The 22,772-nt window shown below is 44.7% G+C and overlaps 1 protein-coding gene across 3 annotated transcripts in view; it reads right to left on the bottom strand.

The window, feature by feature from the left end:
* Positions 1-21,794, bottom strand: part of FGR (FGR proto-oncogene, Src family tyrosine kinase) — a 59,568-nt gene extending 37,774 nt beyond the window's left edge. The window contains exon 1 of one of the 3 annotated variants that reach the window (XM_032227735.1): positions 21,415-21,794. The gene's annotated coding sequence lies outside the window, so the exon portion shown is untranslated. The remainder of the gene's footprint in view (positions 1-21,414) is intronic. The other 2 variants (XM_032227734.1, XM_032227736.1) reach the window with 2 other exon arrangements.
* Between the last annotated feature and the right edge of the window lie 978 nt (positions 21,795-22,772).

Below are 22,772 nucleotides of genomic sequence, written 5' to 3'. Positions count from 1 at the left end.
TCCTCTGCATGTTGATTTCACTTTCATATTTCAGCTTGCATTGTTTCCAACCACAGGATAACTGTGGCATCGTATTGCTCACCCAATTCACTGTGAAATTTTGCAGGACCTGCTACATCACTTTCTTTTACAGAGGGGAGCCCAACCAGAAGACATCCATCTAGGCAGCTTAGTACAGTTAGTCCTTGATTTACAACAGTTCATTTAGTGGCCACTGGAATTTACAACAGCACTGAAAAAAGGGAATGATGACTGTTTTTCCACGTTTATGACCCTTATGGCATCCCCATGGCCATGTGATCAAAATCCAGATAGAATAGAATAGAATAACCTTGGAGGTCTTCTAGTCCAACCCACTCCTCAGGAAGGAAATTCTACACCATTTCAGACAATTGGTTGTCCAATCTCTTCCTAAAAACCTCCAGGGTTGGAGCATTCACAACTTCTGGATCTGTTCCACTGATTAACTGTTTTAACTGTCGGGAAATTTGCTGACAGATGCTTGTCAACTGAGTCATATTTATGATGGCTGCAGTGTCCTGGCTTCATGTGATCACTGTTTTGTGATCTACTGACAAGAAAAGTCAAAGGGCAAGCTGGATCCACTTTACCACTGTGTTGCTAACTTAACAGCTGCAGAGATTCATTTAACAACTGTAGCAAGAAAGGTCATACAATAAAGCAAGGTTCACTTCACAATTATCTCGCTTAGCAACAGAAATTGAGGACTACCTGAACAACTCTTTTTTTAACTACATTGCCTGGGGAGAAAATCTTATGAAAGTTACTGTCTATAGAACCTGCTGGGCATTTCTCTCAAGCATTTGCCGAACTCCTGCTAAGTGAAGGTTTTATTTGATCAAATTTGAGAATATGATTTATCTCTTGGCAGCCAGGAAGGAGAAGCGTGAAAATCTGAAGGACAATTACTGTATACGAATTGTTAAGGTGGGGAAAAAGCACCCTCAAAATTCTTTTCACCAACTTCTACATAAGAAGAAAACATGTGTGCATGCGAAGGGGGGCACACTGTATTGTGGGTGTGAACACACACACACACACACACACACACGCTGTTAGCACACGAGGACGAAAGGCAGATGCCACCAATTGTTACAAAAATTATCTGATAAACACCATATTGGTCAACCTATGGGCGAGTTCACACATCAGCCGTAAACTGGATTGCCTGATTTTAGCTTAGCATCTTCTATATCCATGATGGCAAACCTATGGCATGTGAAGTGCTCTCTGCGGGCACGCGAGCCGTCGGACAAGCCCAGCTCCATCGCGCATGCATGCGCACCTCCCGTTGACCAACTCGCTTTGGGGCCTCTGCCGCACATGCAGGAGAGGTGCGTGCACGTGCAGGGTCGTGCGTGCATGCGCATGGGTGTGCACATGAATGGGGGAGTGTGGAGCATGGGGCATTGCAGCCCCCCCTGCACCTGTTTTCGGTTTCCGGAGGCTTTGAGGGAGGCCTGCTAAGCTCAAAATGGGACCAGGGGGGTCGTGTACATGCATGGGGGCGGGGGAGTGTGAGTATGTGTGCGTGCATGCGAAGGGGGGGCACATTGCATTGTTTGTGTGGACACACACACACACACACACACTGTCAGCACACGAGGACAAAAAAGTTAGCCATCACTGTTCTGTATGAACTTGGTCACTGTAATTTATTCAACAAACCGTGTTAAGGTCCAATTGCACAACTAGTTATGGATCTCTTCTTCTTTTGCTTTGACTCAAGCAATCTCACCCTTCCCTGCAGCCTCAAACTGCAACAATGATATTTCTCAGAAGGAGAGAGGAAGGTGGCAGATAGAATGTGGGGCTACAGAACTTAATGTGATTGTGCAACGGGATACCCCCCCAATCCCCTCCCCAAAACCCAATACTCTAAAATGCTTCTCCCTCTTGATGTGGTGAGATGCTTTAGGTGATTATTATAACCACAGCTGGGGTTGCATGACCCATGCTAAACCGATCACTTCTACGGATCTGAACTAAATCATTAACTTATCATTTGGGTTGTTCACTTTATCTAATTAATCTAAGGTCAGCTAGTTTGTGGTATAGGATATTATGCAAACATTTTTTTTATTTATTCAATTGGTTTGCTTTCCATCTCGCCAGCAAACTGAGATCCTGAATTCAGACACTACACCTAAAAGGTGGAAAACTGAAACCTTCCAGATGTTGCGTGCAAGTTCTAGAGTTCCATATTATTGGTCATGCTGGTTGGCGCTGCTGGGAATTGTAATTCATCAGGTCCTTGAGACTCAAGGCTCTCCTATCCATGAATTAACTGCAACTCGATATAGCAGGGTTTATTTCAAAATGAAATATGCATAAAAGAGTCGCCACGAGGACTGTGGCCGATTTTAATCATGATTTGTTGCCTAAGCCATAAGAGACCGGGGTTTTGGACACTGCATTAAATCATAAAACATGCGTTCCAAACCACCAAGGCTCTGCCTGCAGATCATACAACTCTCAAAGTAAACAACTATATTATAACTTTGTGATGTGCAACCCTAGCCAATTACAACGGTCTGTTCGGAGCCTGATAAAAGATTCAGGAGATGGTTTTGAAATCAGACTCGTGTACATTTTTCAGTTATCTGAGAAAAAGCCCGATTTACAGTATAGCTTTTAGAAAAAGACCACACTAATAAATATAGCAAGCTCTATTTGTATTCATATATCCAGTTTGGTCTAGTGGTTAAGGCACCAGGTAAGAAAGAGGGAGACTCTGAGTTCAAGTCCCACCTTAGCTATGAAAGCCGGCTGGGTGACGTTGGGCCAGTCACACTCTCTCAGCCCAAGCTACCTCACAGGGTTGTTGTTGTGGTGGGGAAAATAGGAGGAGGAAGGTGTGTTGGATATGTTCACTGCCTTGAGTTACTTGTAAAAATAATAAAGGCAAGACTGAAGGAAGGAAGGAAGGAAGGAAGGAAATGAATGAGACTCTAAAGAGAAAGAAATCCAGTTGCCAAGTTTTAGCCACTCTTCTCATCAAACAAGTGACCATGGGCGACATGCCAAAAGCTAAACAGCCTATCAATACTTAAAGCCATTATCATTAAAGGTAAAGGTAAAGGTTCCCCTCACACATATGTGCTAGTCGTTCCTGACTCTAGGGGGCAGTGCACATCTCCTTTTCAAAGCCGAAGAGCCAGTACTGTCCAAAGACGTCTTCGTGGTCATGTGGCCGGCATGACTAAACACCGAAGGCACACAGAACGCTGTTACCTTCCCACTAAAGGTGGTTCCTATTTTTCTACTTGCATTTTTTACGAACTGCTAGGTTGGCAGAAACTGGGACAAGTAACGGGAGCTCACTCCATTAAGTTGCGTTAGGGATTCGAACTGCAAAACTGCCGACCTTTCTGATCGACCAGCTCAGTGTCTTAGCCACTGAGCCACCGCATCCCCTTTATCATTACTAATTATTTTAAAAAAACATGAAAACCATAAAAAAAGATTTTAAAAAGACAGAAAGCGCAAAGAAATAACAGAAGAAGAGATGTTAATAATTTTTTAATTTACTTTTAATTTATGTCCTTTATTTGCTACTCCTGTGATTTATACTTAGTGCTTTAAAACTAAGTACAAATCATATCATTGGCTTTAAAAAAAATCTAAACTCACAAAGCCTGATCTTCCTAGCCTGAATCTCAGCTCAGCTTGAGATGCAAGAAGGTGTCTGAAATGGTTTCCTGCCAGAGTAGGGGGGGGTTGGACTAGAAGACCTCCAAGGCCCCTTCCAACTCTGTTCCTCTGTTAATTGGAAAGACGGTATATTGATGGAAAACTCACCAGAGGAGATCCAGATACAGGCTGAGTCAACTGATCCAGAACTTGAGTCAGGCAAGGTCCTAAGGCCAGCCTCACATTTCAAATTATGAAGTACAGGAACAAAGGCTGCTGGTATCCTCTTGAAAAGAATAAGGCCAATTCAGCAAATCAGTCAAGCTGGTACAGTAGTCAGGGATGACTGCTTGACCAGCTTTTGGTAGTGAATAACATTCCACTTCCTTTCCTGAAAACTCCGCCAATCTGCTCTGTTGAATTACCTATCGAACTGGAGATCAGTATTTCTCAACTTCAGAAACTTTTAAGTGGTGTGGACTTCAACTTCCAAAACTCCCCAGCCCAGCAACGGAAGTTCTCACCCCTTAAGACCTGACGAGGTTGAGAACCGCTGCCGTAGACTGACTAGTTTTCATTTCTCCCCAAATACGTGTGGTTTGTTTTCTCTGGGTTCCTTTGGAGGAGCATTTCTCATGCCTACGTTTTTTTCCCATGCACTTGTGCAGCAGGAAGTCTTAAGTCTGCGACCTGCTTCTGCGTTACTTCAGTTAAGGATTTATGGCTGCAGCAAATATCTTGCACAGATAGCAGAAGCTGGCCGCATGTGTCATTGGCAGCACAGAACAGGGCCTGCCTTTGCAAGATGACTTCCTGTCCACCAACCAGATGCTTTCCTAAAACACAAAAGATGCCTAGGAAGAGACTAGCTATATATCAAGATGGAGCTAAATGATCGTTTCCCTCTCATGGGTTCATCAGATTGGTCATTAATAGTTGGGTCCTGCTTTTGGGTCCCTGGAGATTATTTCTGTCTCGGTACAAACTAGATGGACTTTGCTTCCTTTTACCAGCGACAAAGTATTATAGCATCACATATGCTGGTAATAGCAGAGGTTCACAGCAGCCAAGCTGCAAACAGTGGTTTGCGGGAAACTATTTTCTCAAAGTTTGATGGCCACAGCTGTCCTTTTGAACAGGCTCCCTGCTTCACAGAATAAAGCTTCATAAAAATAAAAAAATTTAAAAGAAAAAAAACTTACCAGGTGTGAAAGATTCAATCAATTTTTTAAAATGGATTTTTAAAATGATGAATTGCAAACTCTGTTCAGTCTGTCTGCTTGCACGGTTCAGGTTTCTCACGGTTTCTAACTGGAGAGGCAAGACAATCTTCCTTATTCATGCCAGGAAAGCTACATGGACTCAATGAAGCACACCAGAGTCAAGGAGACTCTCTCTGTTTGCCAATCCTAGAGGCTGAAATAGTTGTCAGTCGGGCATAATTTGGTTTGATGTCTGTTTATCAAATCCTGACTCACAGGTAGTACCAGGGCCATCTTAACAGCATTATGGGCCCTGGGCAAAGTAGTCTAATGGGGCCCCTATGACAACTACACTATTTCCCTGAAAATAAGACCTCCCTAGATAATAAGCCCAATCGGGCTTTTGAGTGCATGCCCTCCACCAAAAATAAGCCCTCCCTGAAAATATTGCAACACAGCAACAGCCATGAGGTGACCATGCTCACTGCCTCCCCGAAAATAAGGCCAAGTGCTTATTTCGTGGGTCAAAAGAAAATAAGACCTTGTCTTATTTTCGGGGAAACACAGAACTCACAGGAATAAAAATGTAATTGGTCGATAAAATTAAACATATATTTATTTTATTGGCACTTCCAACAAAATCAGTGTTGAACCTTTTAAAAACATGCTGCGCAGCAACAACAAATCAACATGATAAACAGTTGAACGATACACAAGGCTTGAAAAACACAATAATACTCAGTAAGCCATAGAGTTGCTGTATTTATATGATACAAGGTGCATTGAAGGGTTAACATACACAGCTAAGTGTGGGGCCCCTATGCTCATGGGGCCCACTGGGCAAGTGCCCATCAGGCCCATGCATTAAGACAGCCCTGGATAGCATGTCCTAAATACGAAATAGCTGCCAAGGAGTAAGTGGAAGGAGGTACTTATGCTGTGGTCCTGCCAATTGGGAGACTTTGGGCCGGTCACTCTCTCTCTCTCTCAGCCCAACCCACCTCACAAGGTTGTTGTTGTTGTGGGGAACATGGGAGGGAAAAGGAGCACTAGGTATGTTTGCTGCCTTGAGTTGTTTATAAAATAATAAAAGCAGGATGAAAGTAATCTAAGGAAACCAAACAAAACATCAACGCAGCACAACAGTGCTTCTGATTCCAGCCCAAGGTAAGTGGGTTTAGGATGATTCATACTCAATATCCCTACTTCACTAAGAATCCTTTGTAGTTGAACAGAAAAACACAAGAGCAAATTCCCAGGGCGGATGAGCTGAATTTAGTGGTATCAGATTTTAAACTGTTGCATTTTGCCCCAGGTTTCTGGATGACAGTTTATTGTTGGGTCCTTGGAGATGAAGAGCTTAAAAGCGTTGGCATAAATACAGCACATTGGATGTTTGATATCTGTTGCTCCTGGGTAGCATCTTCACAAAACAGATTTTTTTTAACTCTCTCTCTCTCTCGAATCCATTTGCATGTACGGCTGCTTTTAAGGCAAGATAAGAAATGGAAAAGTGCCATACTATATTTCATTCAAAGTAGACTTTATAGATCTATTGGGGAAGGGAGATGAGATCTTGTACATCATATAAAAAGAGGGTAAAGCTAGCAGGCAGGAGCCTGTCAGCGGGGAACACAGTCTTCTTAAGATTAACAAGGCAGGCGTAAGCTTGCTACGGAATGGCCTCTAAGCCCCTCCAGCAGCCAAAGTTCCTGGCACGAAGACAACAACCTACTCAGAGATGGCAGATGGTCTCTAAGAGGGCCAGCTAAGCAGATGAAGCTGGGATTCAGAAGGTCTTGCCAAGAGTTGAGAATCAGAGCTAAGAGACAATCAGTGGACCTCCACCCCAGAAAAGTCAGAGGGAATTCTGGAATTGGAAAAGCTCAAAATTGCAGATGAAATGTATCATCATCGCAGTCTTTTAATGACCCCATAATTCCTTGCAGGGTGGAGTCTGGGCAGCTAAATGGAGCTCATTGTTTACTGGCTGGATGCCCTTCCTGTCGCCAATGCGGAGATATATTCAGCAGATATACCATGTTTTTCGGAGTATACGACACATCTTTTCCCCCCAGAAAAGACGGTGAAAATCTAAGTGCATCTTATACACTGAATACAGCATTTTTGGCCTCACGAAACCCTGTCCCCTTCACAAAAATGGACATGCAGAGGGTTTCGAAGGCCTGCAAAGTGTTCCTGGGGAGGGCAAAAATGAGTGGAAAAAGGGGCATTTTTTGCTCGCCCCCCCCCCCCCGTTCCCAGGAACACTTTGTAGGCTTCCCAAACCCACTGCATGCTCTGTTTTTCACAAGAAACGAGGCATGCAGAGGGTTTGGGAGGCCTGCACAGTGCAAAAACTTTTTTTTAATTTACCTCTTCAAAATCTTAGTGTGTCTTATACTCCGAAAAATACGGTAATCTCAACGTGCCAGAGAGAGAAATATCTGCCTCTGCCTAGGATCGAACTCACAGCTCCACCTCTAGGCCAGCGCACCACTCATGAAGATAACTTGTATGCTGTTGTAAAACATGTGAGAATGGCCTTGGGAAACAGGGGCAAGGCTGTAGCCAGGGGAACCATCAGACAAGAGGTTGCTTAGTCCACAGAAGAAATAGGGATGTGATAAATGTCTCACAAGAGACCATCTCTAGTTTCATGGGGTAGCAAGGCAATGCAAGAGAAATTTATTTTCTCAGACTTGCAAAATTCTGTTAATGCAACTTTATGATAAAGTTGAATTAATTCACCTGGGTGAGCTTCCTGTCTGGGCTATCTCACATGGTTGACTTTGATCTTGCAAGTCTGAAGGTCCTTTTCTCTCCCATCATCTTTGCAGCTCAAGACACTTAGGAGGGTCCCTTCCGAGATGTTTGCCAAGCCCACATTTCTTTTGTGGGGGAAGCAGCCTCTTGTCCAACCCCTTCCCCGGACTTTGGCTCCTCGCCTTTTCCCAAGGTCATTCCCACCTACAGCATCATGACACACGCCCAACTCTCAATGAATTTGGATGGCTGACAACAATCAAGCAAATAAATAAATAAATCAAAGATAAAAGGGACAGATGGCAAGCATGATGAAGTGTGGGATCTCCGTTTCCCTTGTAGATTGTTCAACAAACTAACCAGTGGAACAACTAGCCTCCAGAAGTTGTAAATGCTCCAAGTTTTTAAGAAGAGGACCACCATTTGTCTGAAATGGCATAGTTTCCTGCCTGAGCAGGGAGTTGGACTAAAAGACCTCCAAGATCCCTTTTAACTTTTCCAATTTTCTATTATTCTGGATGACCTCAGCCAATCTCCTGGGTAAAGGTAAAGGTTCCCCTTGCACATGTGCTAGTCGTTCCCGACTCTAAGGGGCGGTGCTCATCTGTGTTTCAAAGCCAAGGAGCCAGCGCTGTCCGAAGACGTCTGGGTGGTCATGTGGCTGGCATGACTAAACACAAAAGATGCATGGAACACTGTTGCCTTCCCACCAAAGGTGGTCCCTATTTTTCTACTTGCATTTTTTTTACGTGCTTTTGAGCTGCTAGTTTGGCAGAAGCTGGGACAAGTAACGGGAGCTCACTCCATTATGTGGATTTGAACCGCCAAACTGCTGACTTTTCGATCAACAAGCTCAGAGTCTTAACCACTGAGCCACTATGTCCCTCTCCTAGACAGCCCCCCCCCCCCCCCAAATGCAGAAATTTTTCAAATGTTGGGCTCTGGCTAAAAATCAGCTGTCACGTCAACTTTTCTCTCTTAATGTTAAACTGTTGAGCACCCAAAATCAAGAAGTTCTGCATTTTCCGCCTTCATCCCCACCCTAGCTCTTGTTCCGTGTGACTGGCTGGTAAGAGGTAGTGAAAACCAAATGGTGGTAACTTGGGCCTACACCTCTGGAGCGGGAAGTGGAGTGCGACTGTTGCAGACTGATGGTTACTGACTGTTGTTGGCATCAGAATGGGATGCTAGAGGCCCCCATGTCAAAAAATAAAGTGTGAGGCTAGGAGAGAAATTACATTCGGTATAATTTCTCTTCCAATTTTTAATAGTAACAAATGGTAAATAGAATTGCTCAATAGACCAATATTAAATCACATTAAAAAAATTACAATGGCAATCTTGGGCCACCTGTTGTGTGTTTCTCTACACTGAACTGATACTAAACCTGTAGTCCTCAATTTACAACCCCAACAGAAACCCACATTTCAATTGTTAAGCAACAGAAGTGCATATAGTCAAGCTGTGGTTTTCCCACTTGCAATGTTGGACCATGAGAAAGGCTGAGCACCAAAGAATGGAGGCCTTTGAACTCTGGTGCTGGAGAAGACTCCTGCAAGTCCATTGGACTGCAAGGCGATCCAACCAGTCAGTCCTAGAGGAGATCAACCCTGACTGCCTTTTAGAAGGCCAGATCCTGAAGATGAAACTCAAAAAATTTGGCCACTTAATGAGAAAGGAGGACTCACTGGAGAAGAGAATGAGGTGGCTGGATGGAGCCACTGAAGGTGTGAGCTTAAATTGTCTCCAGAGGATGGTAGAGGACAGGAAGGCCTGGAGGAACATTGTCCATGGAGTCACGATAGGTCAGACACAACTTCACAACCAACAACAACAACAAAGCAAGACAGCTGTCAAGTGAGTTTTGCTCTGTTTTACGACCTTTTTTGCCACAGTTGTTAAATGAATCACTGCTGTTGCTAAGTGAATTGCACAGTCCTTAAGTGAATGTGGCTTCCCCTGTTCACTTTGCTTGTCAGAAGGCATCTGGGGACGTTTCCCATGGTGATCCTATGATCATAAGATAGTGAAACTGTCAGAAATACCTGCCAGTTGCCAAGCAGCCTAATTTTGATCGTGTGATGGTAACTATGTTACAAGTATCCTAAATGTGAAAACCAGTCATTAAGTCACTTTTTCCAATGACTTAAATTCCGCTGTAACTTCAAATAGTCACTAAACGAAACAGTGTAAGTCAAGGACTACCTTTATTATGCAAAGGTTGGTGGAAAAATTAGAACAGTACCTAAAAAACATTTAGAACAATTAATCAGTGGAATGGCTTGCCTCCAGAAGTTGTAAATGCTCCAACACTGGAAGTTTTTAAGGAGAGATTGAACAACATTTGTCTGAAATGGTGTATGGTTTCCTGCCTGAGCAGGGGGTTGGACTAGAAGACCTTCAAGGTCCCCTCCAACTTTGTTACTCTACATTGGTAAGAGATGAATACACATCCTCTTAAAGTATTCCATAATAAAGGAGTCTCCGCTCCTAATTCCAGCACCTTCAAAACATTGATCTGTCCTTCTCCAAGTGTGAAAACGCACAATTTCTTATGAAGTCCTATTTGCATCAAATCCTAGAACTTGCACTGCACGGAGAGAGGTACATTTGCATAGTGTCCCTGAAAAACGGAAGGTCTTAAGAGCAGGCGAGGGTCTGAGTAAGGCACAAGCAGGGAGGAAGTGTGCAGGAGAATGAAGGGTGTTTGTTGAAAGGAAACAGGATGGAGACAGGAAGCCACCAGATTCCGGTCCATTTCATTGCAACTACAAGGGGGAAGCAGAGCAAGAGGGAGGGCAAGGTAGGGGGAGGACAGGGATGGGGTTGAAAACAACCCAGCATTCTCAGAGGGAATATACAGCAGCTGGTAGCTGAAGTCAGCTTGATGACCAAACGAAATCGGAAGAGAGAGTGGCCTTCTGGGAAATCTCATTTCAACATCTCTCCAATTGGGAGGATCTGTGGTCCAAAACAGGCCACATGCTGGTGGGAGACCAAAATGTCTTTCACACTTCTAAGGTTATGCCCAGATATGGCCAATTCATAAGTAAAACAAAATTGTGCTAGCTATGTATTGTGAGATCAGGGCTGGTCCAAAGCGGAATAATAACAAAACCTCATCTCTATATTATTAGCATCTCAAGACAAACTTCTGAGAACTAGAAGAAGAGGAGAGAGGGAGGGGGGAGGGAGGGAAGGAGAGAGATTGTTAGTTAATTAGTTAGTCAGTCAGTTCCTGGCAGAAATTACAAAATATGAAAAATATATAAGAGAAAAGGAAGTGTGGCTAGCTGAAGCAGCTGGAGATTGTATATTGAGCCATCCAAACACAATTGTTGGTCTTCTCTTATCAACATAAAATCCAGGACACCGGAATTCTTCAATGAGTTTTTCTCAAAATTTCTCTTTGCTTCATTCACTTATTAACCTAGGAACTAGTGGAGAAATTTTTTTCTCCATTCACATTTGGTCATCTCCTGCCTCTGTTCATATAGTCAGAACAGGATATGTGTCAATCACCTTGTCAAACAATAGGCTTATGCAAGCAAGAAGGGGAACATCTGTGATGTGCAATCACTTCCAAAACCTCATAGTTTTGTTTGCAGTGTTTGTTCTTGATGTAGGCATGCTGTGTGATTCCAGCCATTATCATTGGTAAGCCATGGTTTGTGGCTTACAATAATCAGGAAGCCATCATTAAATGACCCATGGTTTGGTATGACCAGTAATCCCAGTACGCAAGCTTACATGGCCTTTGATTATCTTTATTGTCACATTTTGAGGTTGCCTACCATGCTAGTAATGATGTAATAATGTCTCCTCCAACAATGGAAACCTGCCCTTGAAAAGTAATCCTCTAGTTTTTTGGGGGGAGTTCAGAATTTCACCAGTAACATTTGGCTAAACACATTTGCACATCAGAATATTCAAGGGAGCAGACACACTAAGTGTTCTCCCTTTCAAAAGAAGAAGATTCAGGACAAGTATTAGAGGAAGCCTCTTGCTTCAAGCTACGGAACGAATCAATGGATGAGGGCAGGCAGCCTTCAGATCCATCTCTAGAAATGTGGCTTTCTCTCAAGCTTTCCTGATCATGGACATGGGACTCAAATAGGCATCTAAGAGCAGATTATAGCATCTATCTGAGCTAGCCTCATCCTTAGACTTTTCTCAACAATACAGTATCTACCCTTCTTCAAGTAGCACAGTGCTTTTGGCATCTTTAAGATGTGTGGACTTCAACTCCCAGACATTCCCCAGTCAGCAACCAGTTTGGAGTTGGAAGTCCAAACATCTTTAAAGTTCCCAAGTTTGAGGACGTAGGGTTAGCACAAAAAAGAGCCAGCATCAATTGCCAATTCTAGGTTCCATGTGTTTTGACTCACTACCATATCAAGTTCTTCTGGATCACAACAGCCAGCAGATAGAAAATCATCCAATGAGGCTCTGCAACATGACTTGTTGGACATGGTGGCTCAGTGGCTAAGATGTTGATCAGAAAAGTTGACATTTCAGCGGTTTGAATCCCTAGCGCTGCGTAATGGAGTGAGCTCCCATTATTTGTCCCAGCTTCTGCCAACCTAGCAGTTCGAAAGCATATCAAAATGCAAGTAGAAAAATAGGGATCAGCTTGGTGGGAAGATAACAGTGTTCCATGTGCCTTCGGCATTTAGTCATGCCGGCCACATATACACGGCCACATCTTCGGACAGTGCTGGCTCTTTGGCTTTGAAACGGAGAGGAACACCACCCCCTAGAGTTGGGAACGACTAGCACATATGTGCGATGGGAACCTTTATCGTTACCTTTAACATGACTTGGAGTCAGCTGGTCTTCAGAACTCTGCTTGAGCTCCACTACTCTGGTTTGCCTGCCCCATATTTTAGAACTCCCAATCAAAAATAAAGCAAAAATTAAGTTTTAAAATGGGAAAATATCAGGACACAAAAACAACCAATGAGGATTCAGATAGATCCAGTCCTCTCTATTGGACTAGCTAAGAGTAGGACTGAAACTGATCTGCAGGACAATCACCTCTCTTAAGGGAAAGGGGAAGAAACCAATTGAAAGTCACAAATAAAGTGAAAGTTGCAAATAAGCAAGACAAACCCTGTTGATAGATCTGGGGATTTTCAGGGCAGATTCTGAATGACTCCATTTTGGAGAATTGCTAATAAGGAATTCAGAAAATACACCTCCCTTTCCCCCCCCCTCCATAAAATGAAGTAGTAGAGATTTTCTCCACTTTCTTCTACCTTAGCAGAAGCTTGGAAACAAGCAGATTTCAGAACCAGAGGTGGAAGATGGAAAAATAGATGGAAACTAATCAAGGGGAGAACCAACCAAGAACTAAGGAGAAATTTCCCGACAGAACAATTAATCAGTGGAATGAGTTGACTCCAGAAGTTGTGGGTGATCCAATACCGGAGGCTTTTTAAGAAGAGATTGGACAGCCACTTGCCTGAAATAGTATAGGGTTCCCTGCTTGAACAGGGGGTTGGACAATCTAGACGACTTCCAGGGTCCCTTCCAACTCTGTTATTCTGAGGGTATGAAGGAACTCAGGCAACAAAGGGTTAATGGAATTGGCAAAATGCTGGAGTGGAAATAGTGGTGGTGGGAGGCCAGTTAATACCCAGGGGGGATGAGTCATTGCCATGCCACCAACATTTCCCAAACAGGTAGATGGGGCTTACAAAAAATACTAAACTTTTAATGATAACCTATAATGGTTGGGTTCACCCATCCTACTGCGCCCGAGTCATATAAGTGGCCTTGTAGCTAAGTGTAAATGCAGCTTTCAAACAGCAGGTACTCTGCCCACGAAGTTTTCCAAGCAGAAGATGAGTGATTGCCTATAGCTGGCACTGGATTTACTTCCCTGAGTGGGAGACTAGATTAGACGTCAATCAAAGCGAGGCCCCAAAGTCCAGTTGCCTTTTGGAAAGCACCTTTGGGACAACCGTGACCTGGATGACTGAGGACCTCCACAGACAATCGAAGCAAGGCACAACAAAATAATAAAATCTTATCTATGGAGATTACGATTTTCCCATCTCCTGAAGACTTTAAAAAGTGACTGGGAAACCGTTTATCCTGAATGCTTTAAATAGCTTTCCTGCATGTTGCAAAGGGTTGAACTACAAATAGACCTCAACTTATGAATATAAAACAATTGGTCAGAGTTACGACAGCCTCAGACAGAGTGCTTTATGGCCCATAAAGTACTTCTGGCCATTGTAAAATGTTTAAACCCCCCTCTTCCACGGTCACATGGCCGTATTTTGGTGCTTGAATTTACATTTAAAACTGGTTGAAGCAACCCATGATCACATCTTAGTCATTTTGGGAGAATAAATTCAGACTTAGAACCACATGATTTTCTTAACAAGATTCAGGCTTACGATGGTGTCATTTGCTTAAAAAACTACCATCAAATTGCATCAGTCATATGGGTGCCTCGATTTACAGCCAAAATTCCAGTCCCAATTGTCATCAAAGATAGAGGACTACCCGTAAATCAATGTTTTTCAAGTTCAACAACTTTGGGATAGGTGGACTTCAACTCCCAGAATTTCCCCATGAATTATGACGCTTCCAAAGAATGGGAAGAAACGTTGGTCAATGCCTTAAACCTGAATTTCTAACAATCTGGCCCTAACCTGTTCATACATAGGTAAAGGTTCGCCTCGCACATATGTGCTAGTCATTCCTGACTCTAGGGGGCAGTGCTCATTTCTGTTTCAAAGCCGAAGAGCCAGCCCTATCCAAAAACGTCTCCGTGGTCATGTGGCCGGCATGATTAAACACCGAAGGCGCAGGTAACGCTATTACCTTCCCACCAAAGATGGTTCCTATTTTTCTACTTGAATTTTTACATGCTTTCGAACTGCTAGGTTGGCAGAAGCTGGGACAAGTAACTGGAGCTCACTCCGTTACATAAGGCAATTGGGATTCGAACTGCCGACCTTTCTGATTGTTCATACATATCAACACAAAATTTATCCTAAATACAGGTTCTTTCATTCCAGAGCTCACAGAGCAACCGTGTCACAAAAGGAAAGCTTTGTTACTCCCCCATGTACTGTATCGGTGACAAAGCCTTCTCTGCACACAGAAAAAGCTACCAAATAAGTAAATGTATCTTTTATGAATCTATTCAAGGTTCCAATTTTCCAGATCCCACTGAAAACTCTTAATAGACAGAGAGCAGCTATCTATCTCTATGCGGATATGGGGAATGGGGACTGATTGCGGAGGCTGCTGCATATGCTACATTTTGTACTTGCTGACTACCCAAGTACACGATGAATGCACATCAAGGCATTTTTTGAACAGCACACATATGTTTCAATAGAGACATTTGCTGGGAGGGAGGGGGGGGTTGCCAGTAATGAACATTCCCCAGGCAAATTAGTGCTTCAGCATACCCAGGACATTAATAAAAGCTGTTCTGCTTGGCCAGGGAGTCTGCAGGTGGGAATTGGCTTTTCACATCCAAAACACAATAACACAGTAGTTTCATTACATCAAGTTCTTCACTTAAGCCATCCAGATATTGCTATTTATACAGTTGGGAATCTAAAGATTTGATCTCGTCTCTCTCTCTCTCTCTCTCTCCCTCCCTCTCTCTCTCTCTCTCTCCCTCCCTCCCTCCCTCTCTCTCTCTCTCTCTCTCTCTCTCTCCCTCTCTCTCTATAAGATATGAGCCTGGTTTTAATTTGCAGATCCGTAAGAAAGAGTTTAAGAAACTTTAAGGCTATAATGGACCAAAGTAGCAAATTTAATAAAGGTCAAACAGAGTGTCTGGTTCACACAACACTCCGGGGCAACAAGGCAGAATTCTGGGCTCCAGTAACTTATGGTGACCAAACAATTGAACCACAATTAGCTTGATGGGATGGCTTGGTTGGTACAATATGCAAAGGCATATAGCTGACTCCCAATGATGTGAAATGCAAAACTCAATCCCATTTTAGCTGAAATGGAACATGTACAATTCCAGCTATGAAGCTAAGTTCTTTTCAAATAGAATAGAATAGAATAGAATAGAATAGAATAGAATAGAATAGAATAGAATTCTTTCTTGGCCAAGTATGATTGGACACACAAGGAATTTGTCTTTGGTGCATTTGCTTTCAGAGTACATAAAAGAAAAGATACATTAGTCACGAATCGTAAGGTGCAAGACTTAATGATAGTCATAGAATACAAATAAGCAATCAAATCATACTAGGAAACTATCAATATAAATGGTAAGGATACAAGCAACAAAGTTACAGTCATACAGTCATACAGTCATAAGTGGGAGGTGATGAGTGATAGGAACGATGAGAAGATTAATAGTAATGCAGACTTAATGAATAGTTTGACAGTGATGAGGGAATTATTTGTTTAGCAGAGTGATGGTATTCGGGAAAATCTGTCCTTGTGCAGTGCCCTATAGTGTCGTTTTGAGGGTAAGAGTTGAAACAATTTATGCCCAGGATGCGAGGGGTCTGTAAATATTTCTACAGCCCACTTTTTGACTCGTGTAGTATACAGGTCCTGGATGGAAGGCAGGTTGGTAGTAATTGTTTTTCTGCTCTCTAATAAAAAATCAGCTCTCTAATACACACACTACTAATGCACAAATTATTGTGGTTAAATCACAGCCTTGACATGGAAGTCAGTTCCCAGTGTTGTGAAGATATATATTTCTTGCTAAACCATGATGAATTTCAAGACTTAAATTGGAGTTTCCCAAACTTGCCAACTTTAATATGTGTGGACTTCAATTCCCAGAATTCCTCAGTCAGCATGGAAGAATATAGCTTGGTGAAAGGTAGAGAATATACATAGAGTTGCCAGTTTATGAACTAACCCCAATGACCTAGTGGTTTCTTTAAACTGATAACTAACTGCCTGATTTATTGGAGACCATCAAGTTGCTGTTAACTCTTCAAAACCACATAGATTTTCTCCAGAATAGAATAGAGTTGGAAGGGACCTTGGAGGTCTTCTAATCCAACCCCCCTGCTTAGGCAGGAAATGCTACACTACTTCAGACAAATCGTTGTCCAACATCTTAAAAACTTCCCGTGTTGGAGCATTCACAACTTCTGGAGGCAAGCTGTTCCACTGATTAATCGTTCTAACTGTCAGGAAATTTCTCCTTAGTTCTAAGTTGCTTCTCTTGATTAGTTTCCACCATTGCTTCTTGTCCTGCCCTCATCATCCCGGCCTTTCAAGTCTCTAAATGATAATTTACTGAGTAATTTTGTGTCATAATTTCCTTTTTACAAAACTATAATGTAGATAAAGTTCCACTATAAAGCAACTTTAAACTTTATAAAAGGGACTATCACATTCTCACGAATTCCTCTTTCATGCTGTATTTTCTTTTGTTTGTATGATAATGCATGAGAATCAAAGATATCTTAGCCCACAAAACAAAACATTGAATTCTCAGATCCTTAGCTAATCAACCAAAGTTGGATGATTAATGTGCAGTTCTAGTTGTTAACTATTTCATAACATACTGGCACAACAGCTGATACTAGACAACACAGGATGACCTGCCAAGATCTTATCAGTGGAAATCTTAGTGATATCCACTTAGCTAGAGGAAAATGCATGGGCTGATTGACAAAATAATGTGAATTTCTTCCTCAAGATGCAGTGCCAGATGGGAAAACTTGTTAATTAGACTTCTAGAAGGTGTCCTCCCAGCCCATCTGGAAAGCACTTGACTAAAAAAGTTTGTAATTGGGACTTCTTGTTCATAAAGCACACATCCCCAGACTCAAATTTGATCTGTTATCTCTGCCCTAGCAATAATGACCCTGAATAAGGAAATGGATTAAAACTAGGAAGAAGTCAGATAATTTTACCTGCTGGGACCAGAAGTAACTTTTAAGAGATATCTCAGCCCTATAAGGTAGAGTCGGTTCCACCACAAATGCGCGAACGACAAAAGCGCGCCTGACTAAACCGCAGTGACAAAACCGCGCAGACGAATGAGCGCTGAAGCGCGCCGACAACAGCCCGCTGACAGAAGCGCGCTGTAACCCTAACCCTAAACCAAACCCTAAACCTAACCCTAAACGTAACCCTAAACCTAACCCTAACCCTAAACCTTACCTTAACTTAAATCGCGCTTCTGTCGGCGCGGTTTTGTCGGTGCGCTGTTGTCGGTGCGCTGTTGTCGGTGCGCTTTTGACATCGTGGTTTTAGCGCCGCGGTTTTGTCGGCGCGCTTTTGACGTTCGCGCATTTGTCGGGTCACGGGTAGAGTAGGCTAAGCAAGCAATTTCCATAAAGGCCAGGTTCACTTGTAATGCAACAGTTGTAAGTAACAATCTTGCAAGCACAGGTAGCCCTCGACTTACGACTACAAATGAGTCCAAAATTTCTGTTGTTCAGGGAGACATTTGTTAAGTGAGTTTGCCCCATTTAATGAACTTTCTTGTCCAAAGTGAATCACTGCAGTTAGTAACATGATTGTTAAGTGAATCTGGCGTCCCCATTGACTTGGAAAGTTGAGAAAGGTGTTCAAGTGACTTTGGGACCCAGCAATGGTCATAAAGTAAGAACCAGTTGCCACGCATCTGCATTTTGATCACGGGGATGGCAACAAAGTTTGTAAGTGTGGAAAATGGCCCTAAGTCCCCCCCCTTGTAATTGAAACTTTGAATGGTCACTAAATGAACTGTTGTAAATTGAGGGTTACCTGTATGAATGTGCTTCCCCCTCCCTCATCTTATCTTCATGTGAATTAGGGATGGATTTGCCCCAGGCGTTTTCTCAAATTACTTTCTTGGCTCAGGTTTAAGCCACTCTTATCTCACCATTGTTTTGGTAGCAAGTTTTCTCCGGTTGTCCTTCCAGGACCTTCTCACTGCCTCTAACAAGAGAGTCTTGCCGTCACATGCAAGTAACCGGGAACAGGAGCAGAGTTCAAAGCCCTGAAAGTTTACTCCAGGCTACCTATACACAAGAATCTAAACTACAGGTAGTCCTTAACTTATAACAGTCCATTTATTGACCGTTCAAAGTTACAACAACAGCACTGTAAAAATTGACAGCGTTTCACATGTCCATTGCAGTATTCCCATGAGCAAAATTCAGATGCTTGGCAATTGATTCATATTTATGACAGTTTTAGTGCCCTGGGGGCCAGGTGATCCCATTTTACGATCTCCTGACAAGCAAAGATTCACTTAACCACATTACTAACTTAACAATTGCTGTGACTCACTTAACACCTGTGGCAGGAAAGGTTGTAAAATGAGGCCAAATTCACTTAACAGCTGTCTTAACAGAAATTGTGAGCTCCACCGTGATCATAAGTTGAGGACTACCTGAGCTAACAGTCAAGCCAAATTGACCTTAGATAAAGGTCAACAGTTCATGGGGAGAGGCTGGACTTGGGTCTCCTGTGGGAACACAATGTTTCCAAACTGATGACAGATTTAACCCCGTGCTCCAGCTCAGCCTGCTCATTTCTTACACTTATGCAGCCCTATTCAGAAATGCTGGGAACCAAATCCAAAGGCATTCACAACATCTACCCTCCAACACTTTTTAGCTACAGTCCTTTCCTAAAAGCTGTTAAGTCTAAAATCAACATTTTTACAAAATGAAAAGAAAAGGGTGGAGGAACACTCCCTATGGGCTACAGAAATGTTCTTTCTCAGGAAGGAGAATTAACTTCTGCTTAATGCTGGAGAGGAAACACCTCATTTTAGAATAGTCATAGTAACGGTCTTTCTCCGCCCTCCTGGTCCTCTCATCCCCACACAATGCAATCTTCAGCTTTGAAAAACAGGATTTCCGTCAGAAGCCGAGACCAATTCCCGGATCTCCGAGTGTTGGAAATTAAGAGAAAACTGTCCCATTTCTGGGGAGGGGGGGGACTCCCAATTCTGAAAAGGAGACGTTTAATAATATACTGCAATACAAATATTGCTAACATTAAAAAAATCTTTGCAGCTAATACTAATAAGGATGGAAAAGATTCAGAGAAGAAAATAATAAATCATCTTCTTTTAGAAGACTTTAAACATAAAAGCCGAAATATTTCCAGTTACAGTGAATAGACATAACTAAGTTACCAACAAGCTTATATATTGCAAAACCAGATAAGTGTAACACAGAAAAATATGGCTAAATTCAGGCATGGCTCTAAGCCAGAGGTCAGCAACCTTTAACACTGAGCCACAAAGGTCTTAACCAGAACCCCACTTCTTTCATTCTGGAGCAGACTGGAAATCTGGTTCCCCCACCAGAGTCTCCTAGTGTCTTTTTTCCTCTACCTGTCCACCGGGAACACATGTGGCTCCAGAGCCATGTATTGCCAACCCAGCTCTAAGCCATAATGGTTGGTGATGCTTACTGAATAACCGGTGTTTTTAACCCAGAGCACTAAGTCAAAAAGGATATTACGGCTAACTGAAGTTCAAAGTATAGTTTGTTAGTTGTGCTCATTATATTCCTCAATCAATTCAGCATGTTAAGCTTGGATCGCTTAAAACAAGTGTGCTTTGGGGGGGGGGGGGAAGATGCTGTAGTTAGGGTGCCTGGGATTTATTCCGTCGTGGGAACTCCGTACGGGGGATAAGAGGGAGGGAAGTCCACCTTGTCGTAAGGATGCAGGTAGTCATTTCCACAGGATACATTAAAAACCAAAAACAAAAACAAAACCCAGGCGCAAACCCAGCAGCCGTTCGCGGCCGCAGCCGGCGGCGAACTTTCTGAAAGGTTACTCCTCCGATCTACAACACAGGGTGCGCGAAGCGGGGGGGGGGGAGGCGGGGTTCGAGCCAGGAGCCTATCAATGGGGGCGAACGTGAGGCGCCCCCCCTCCCGCCGAGCGAATTCGATTGAGAAGCCCTTGCGATCCTGCTGCGGGAAGGAGCGGGCGCCAAAGGCAGGCGGGAAGGGGGAAGCCAAAGGGCAGGAGGAAACTCAGGGCGAGGGTGGGCGGAGACGAGCCACTCCACCCACCCTCCCAAAAAAGGGGGAAGCGGGTCACAGGTGTCCTGGCGGTCGCGCGGCCAATTCAACCGCAGCCTTTAGTGGGTAGAGGTGGAGGACACCGCGCGAAAGGGATCAGCCTCCTCCGGATTAGGAAGGGGGTAGGGGGGGATCGAATAGAAGTAACGTTCCTTGCCCCCGGATTGCAGACTGGGACGGGGAGGCATTTGGGAATGAAGCAGCGCCTGATACGCCCCCCCCCAAAAGCCGCCCGTATTCCCGCTCCCCACCACCCACCCCGAGAGTCCAGTTCTGCGCTGGCTGCGGACTGCGCGAAAGGGATTGAAGGAGGTCGCGTTGAGAATCCGGAAGAGGGACAGAAGCGAGGGTCCACTCGGCCGTGGCCGTCCAGCCCGCCTCCACTCTGCCTTGCGCAGTGTTGCCCTCCTCGGGAGCCCTGCCAGTCCGGCTGGGAATAAGGAAGTGCCTTCCGCATCTCTTCCCTTCCACCCCGCACCCCACCACTCGCTGCCGGCAGCCCCAGAGCGACTCCCGCGCATCCCCGTCCATTCCCAAACGCCTCCAGAGGCGCCTGCCCACCCACCATCCCGTGGGCGGCCAGACGCGCGCGTGGTCCCGAGCCCCCCGCTCGGTCCCCGCGGCCTTGGCTTTCCCGGCGCCTTCCGAAGCGATGGCCGAGCCTCTCCGGAAAAGCCACCTGAGACCACCCCCACCCCACCGCCCCCACCCCCGGTCCAGGCCGGCCTAAAAAAAACGCCCGCCGGCTCCGTTACACGTGCCCGGGTACCGTTTTCCTCAGCAGCCTCTCTCACCTGGTAGCGCTTCACGCCGGCTGGCTGGCTGGCTGGCTGGCTGGCTGACTGGCTGACTGGCTGGCTGGCTGGCTGGCTGGCTGGCAGGCTCGCCTTCCCGACCGCAACGGCTCCGCCACAGCGCCGCTTCTTTCCCCCCCACGGCGCTGGAACGGCGCGTCCGCCTCTCCGAGCTGGGCGACCCTGCGTCTCCAGCCGAGGCCGGCCAAGCGAAGAAAGTGGGGCTGGCCCGGCTGAGGAGAGCGCTACTTGGGCGGGCATGCGCGCGCCGGAGTGTATAAATATATTCCCTGGCTGACCCTTCAGCTGCTCTACTGTAATAGCAATTGCACGCGCAGACGCGCAAACCCGCGCGCGCAGGCACCGAAAAAAACCCTCTCTTTCCCCACCTTCCTTCGCTCTGCCCTCCCGCTTTCGCTCTAAGCGGAGCCGCTGGTTGTGTGAGGCGGGGTCCGGGAGGGAGGGGGGGGACCTAGGGCGCACGCCTGCGGTTGGAGGGCTCGGCAGCATCTCCTCCTTCCAACCCCCCGCCCCCCCATCGCTTGTCAGACCCCCCTAAGCGCCCGGCTCCCACCCGTCAGTGGGTCGCACGTTGGCTGCTCTCTGGAGGAGGAAAAGAACGGGCGGGGGGGCGGGGGAGCGAGGAGGGGATCCTTTGCAAGTATATTTTAAAGGCATTTCGGACGAGTTTGGAGAAGGAGGGGTCTTTTCTTAGGTTGTGCGACCGCTCCCACACCCCCACATCCCCGCTTTTAGAAGCGACGTCTGCAAAACGGCCTTTTGGGGATGATAAACCGAAACTGCGACTTCTGCTCTTCCTTAAATGTCAGGGTGGGGTCAATCCGATTCCTGCCGACTTTGGCTTATGGGCTGGCCACCCGCTCCTGGGTGGCAATGTAGGGTTTGTTCACTAGTAGGCCATTGTACCATAGTTGAGTATGTGTGAACCCAACCTGTGTGGTTTATTGTGATGATATCTGTGTATCATCCCAACTTGGTTTATGGTTCTATGTATCATTGCAACTTGCTTTATGGTTCTGTGTATCATCCCAACTTAGGTTCATGGTTCCATGTATCATCCAAACCTGGTTTATAGTTCCATGTGTCATCCAAGGTTTATGGTCTCTTACGTCATCTATGCTTAGTTTACAGTCCCATGTGTCATCCCAACTTTGTTTATGGCTCCATGTGTCATACAAACTCATAAAACTGGGTTGAGTAAATTATGGCTATAAATATGGTGGGGCTGTAGCTGTTTCTACTCTTGTCTGAGAGTCAGCTAAATCTGTTGCAATGTGTTCATTCCCAACTTGATAGATGTTAACCTTCCTTGGGCTATTTTGGGGGGGTCCAACTTG

This window comes from Thamnophis elegans, chromosome 12 (assembly GCF_009769535.1).
Source record: "Thamnophis elegans isolate rThaEle1 chromosome 12, rThaEle1.pri, whole genome shotgun sequence".
NCBI lineage: Eukaryota > Metazoa > Chordata > Lepidosauria > Squamata > Colubridae > Thamnophis > Thamnophis elegans.
Note: the sequence above shows the minus strand (reverse complement) of the source record. Positions and strands in the feature narration are given on the sequence as shown.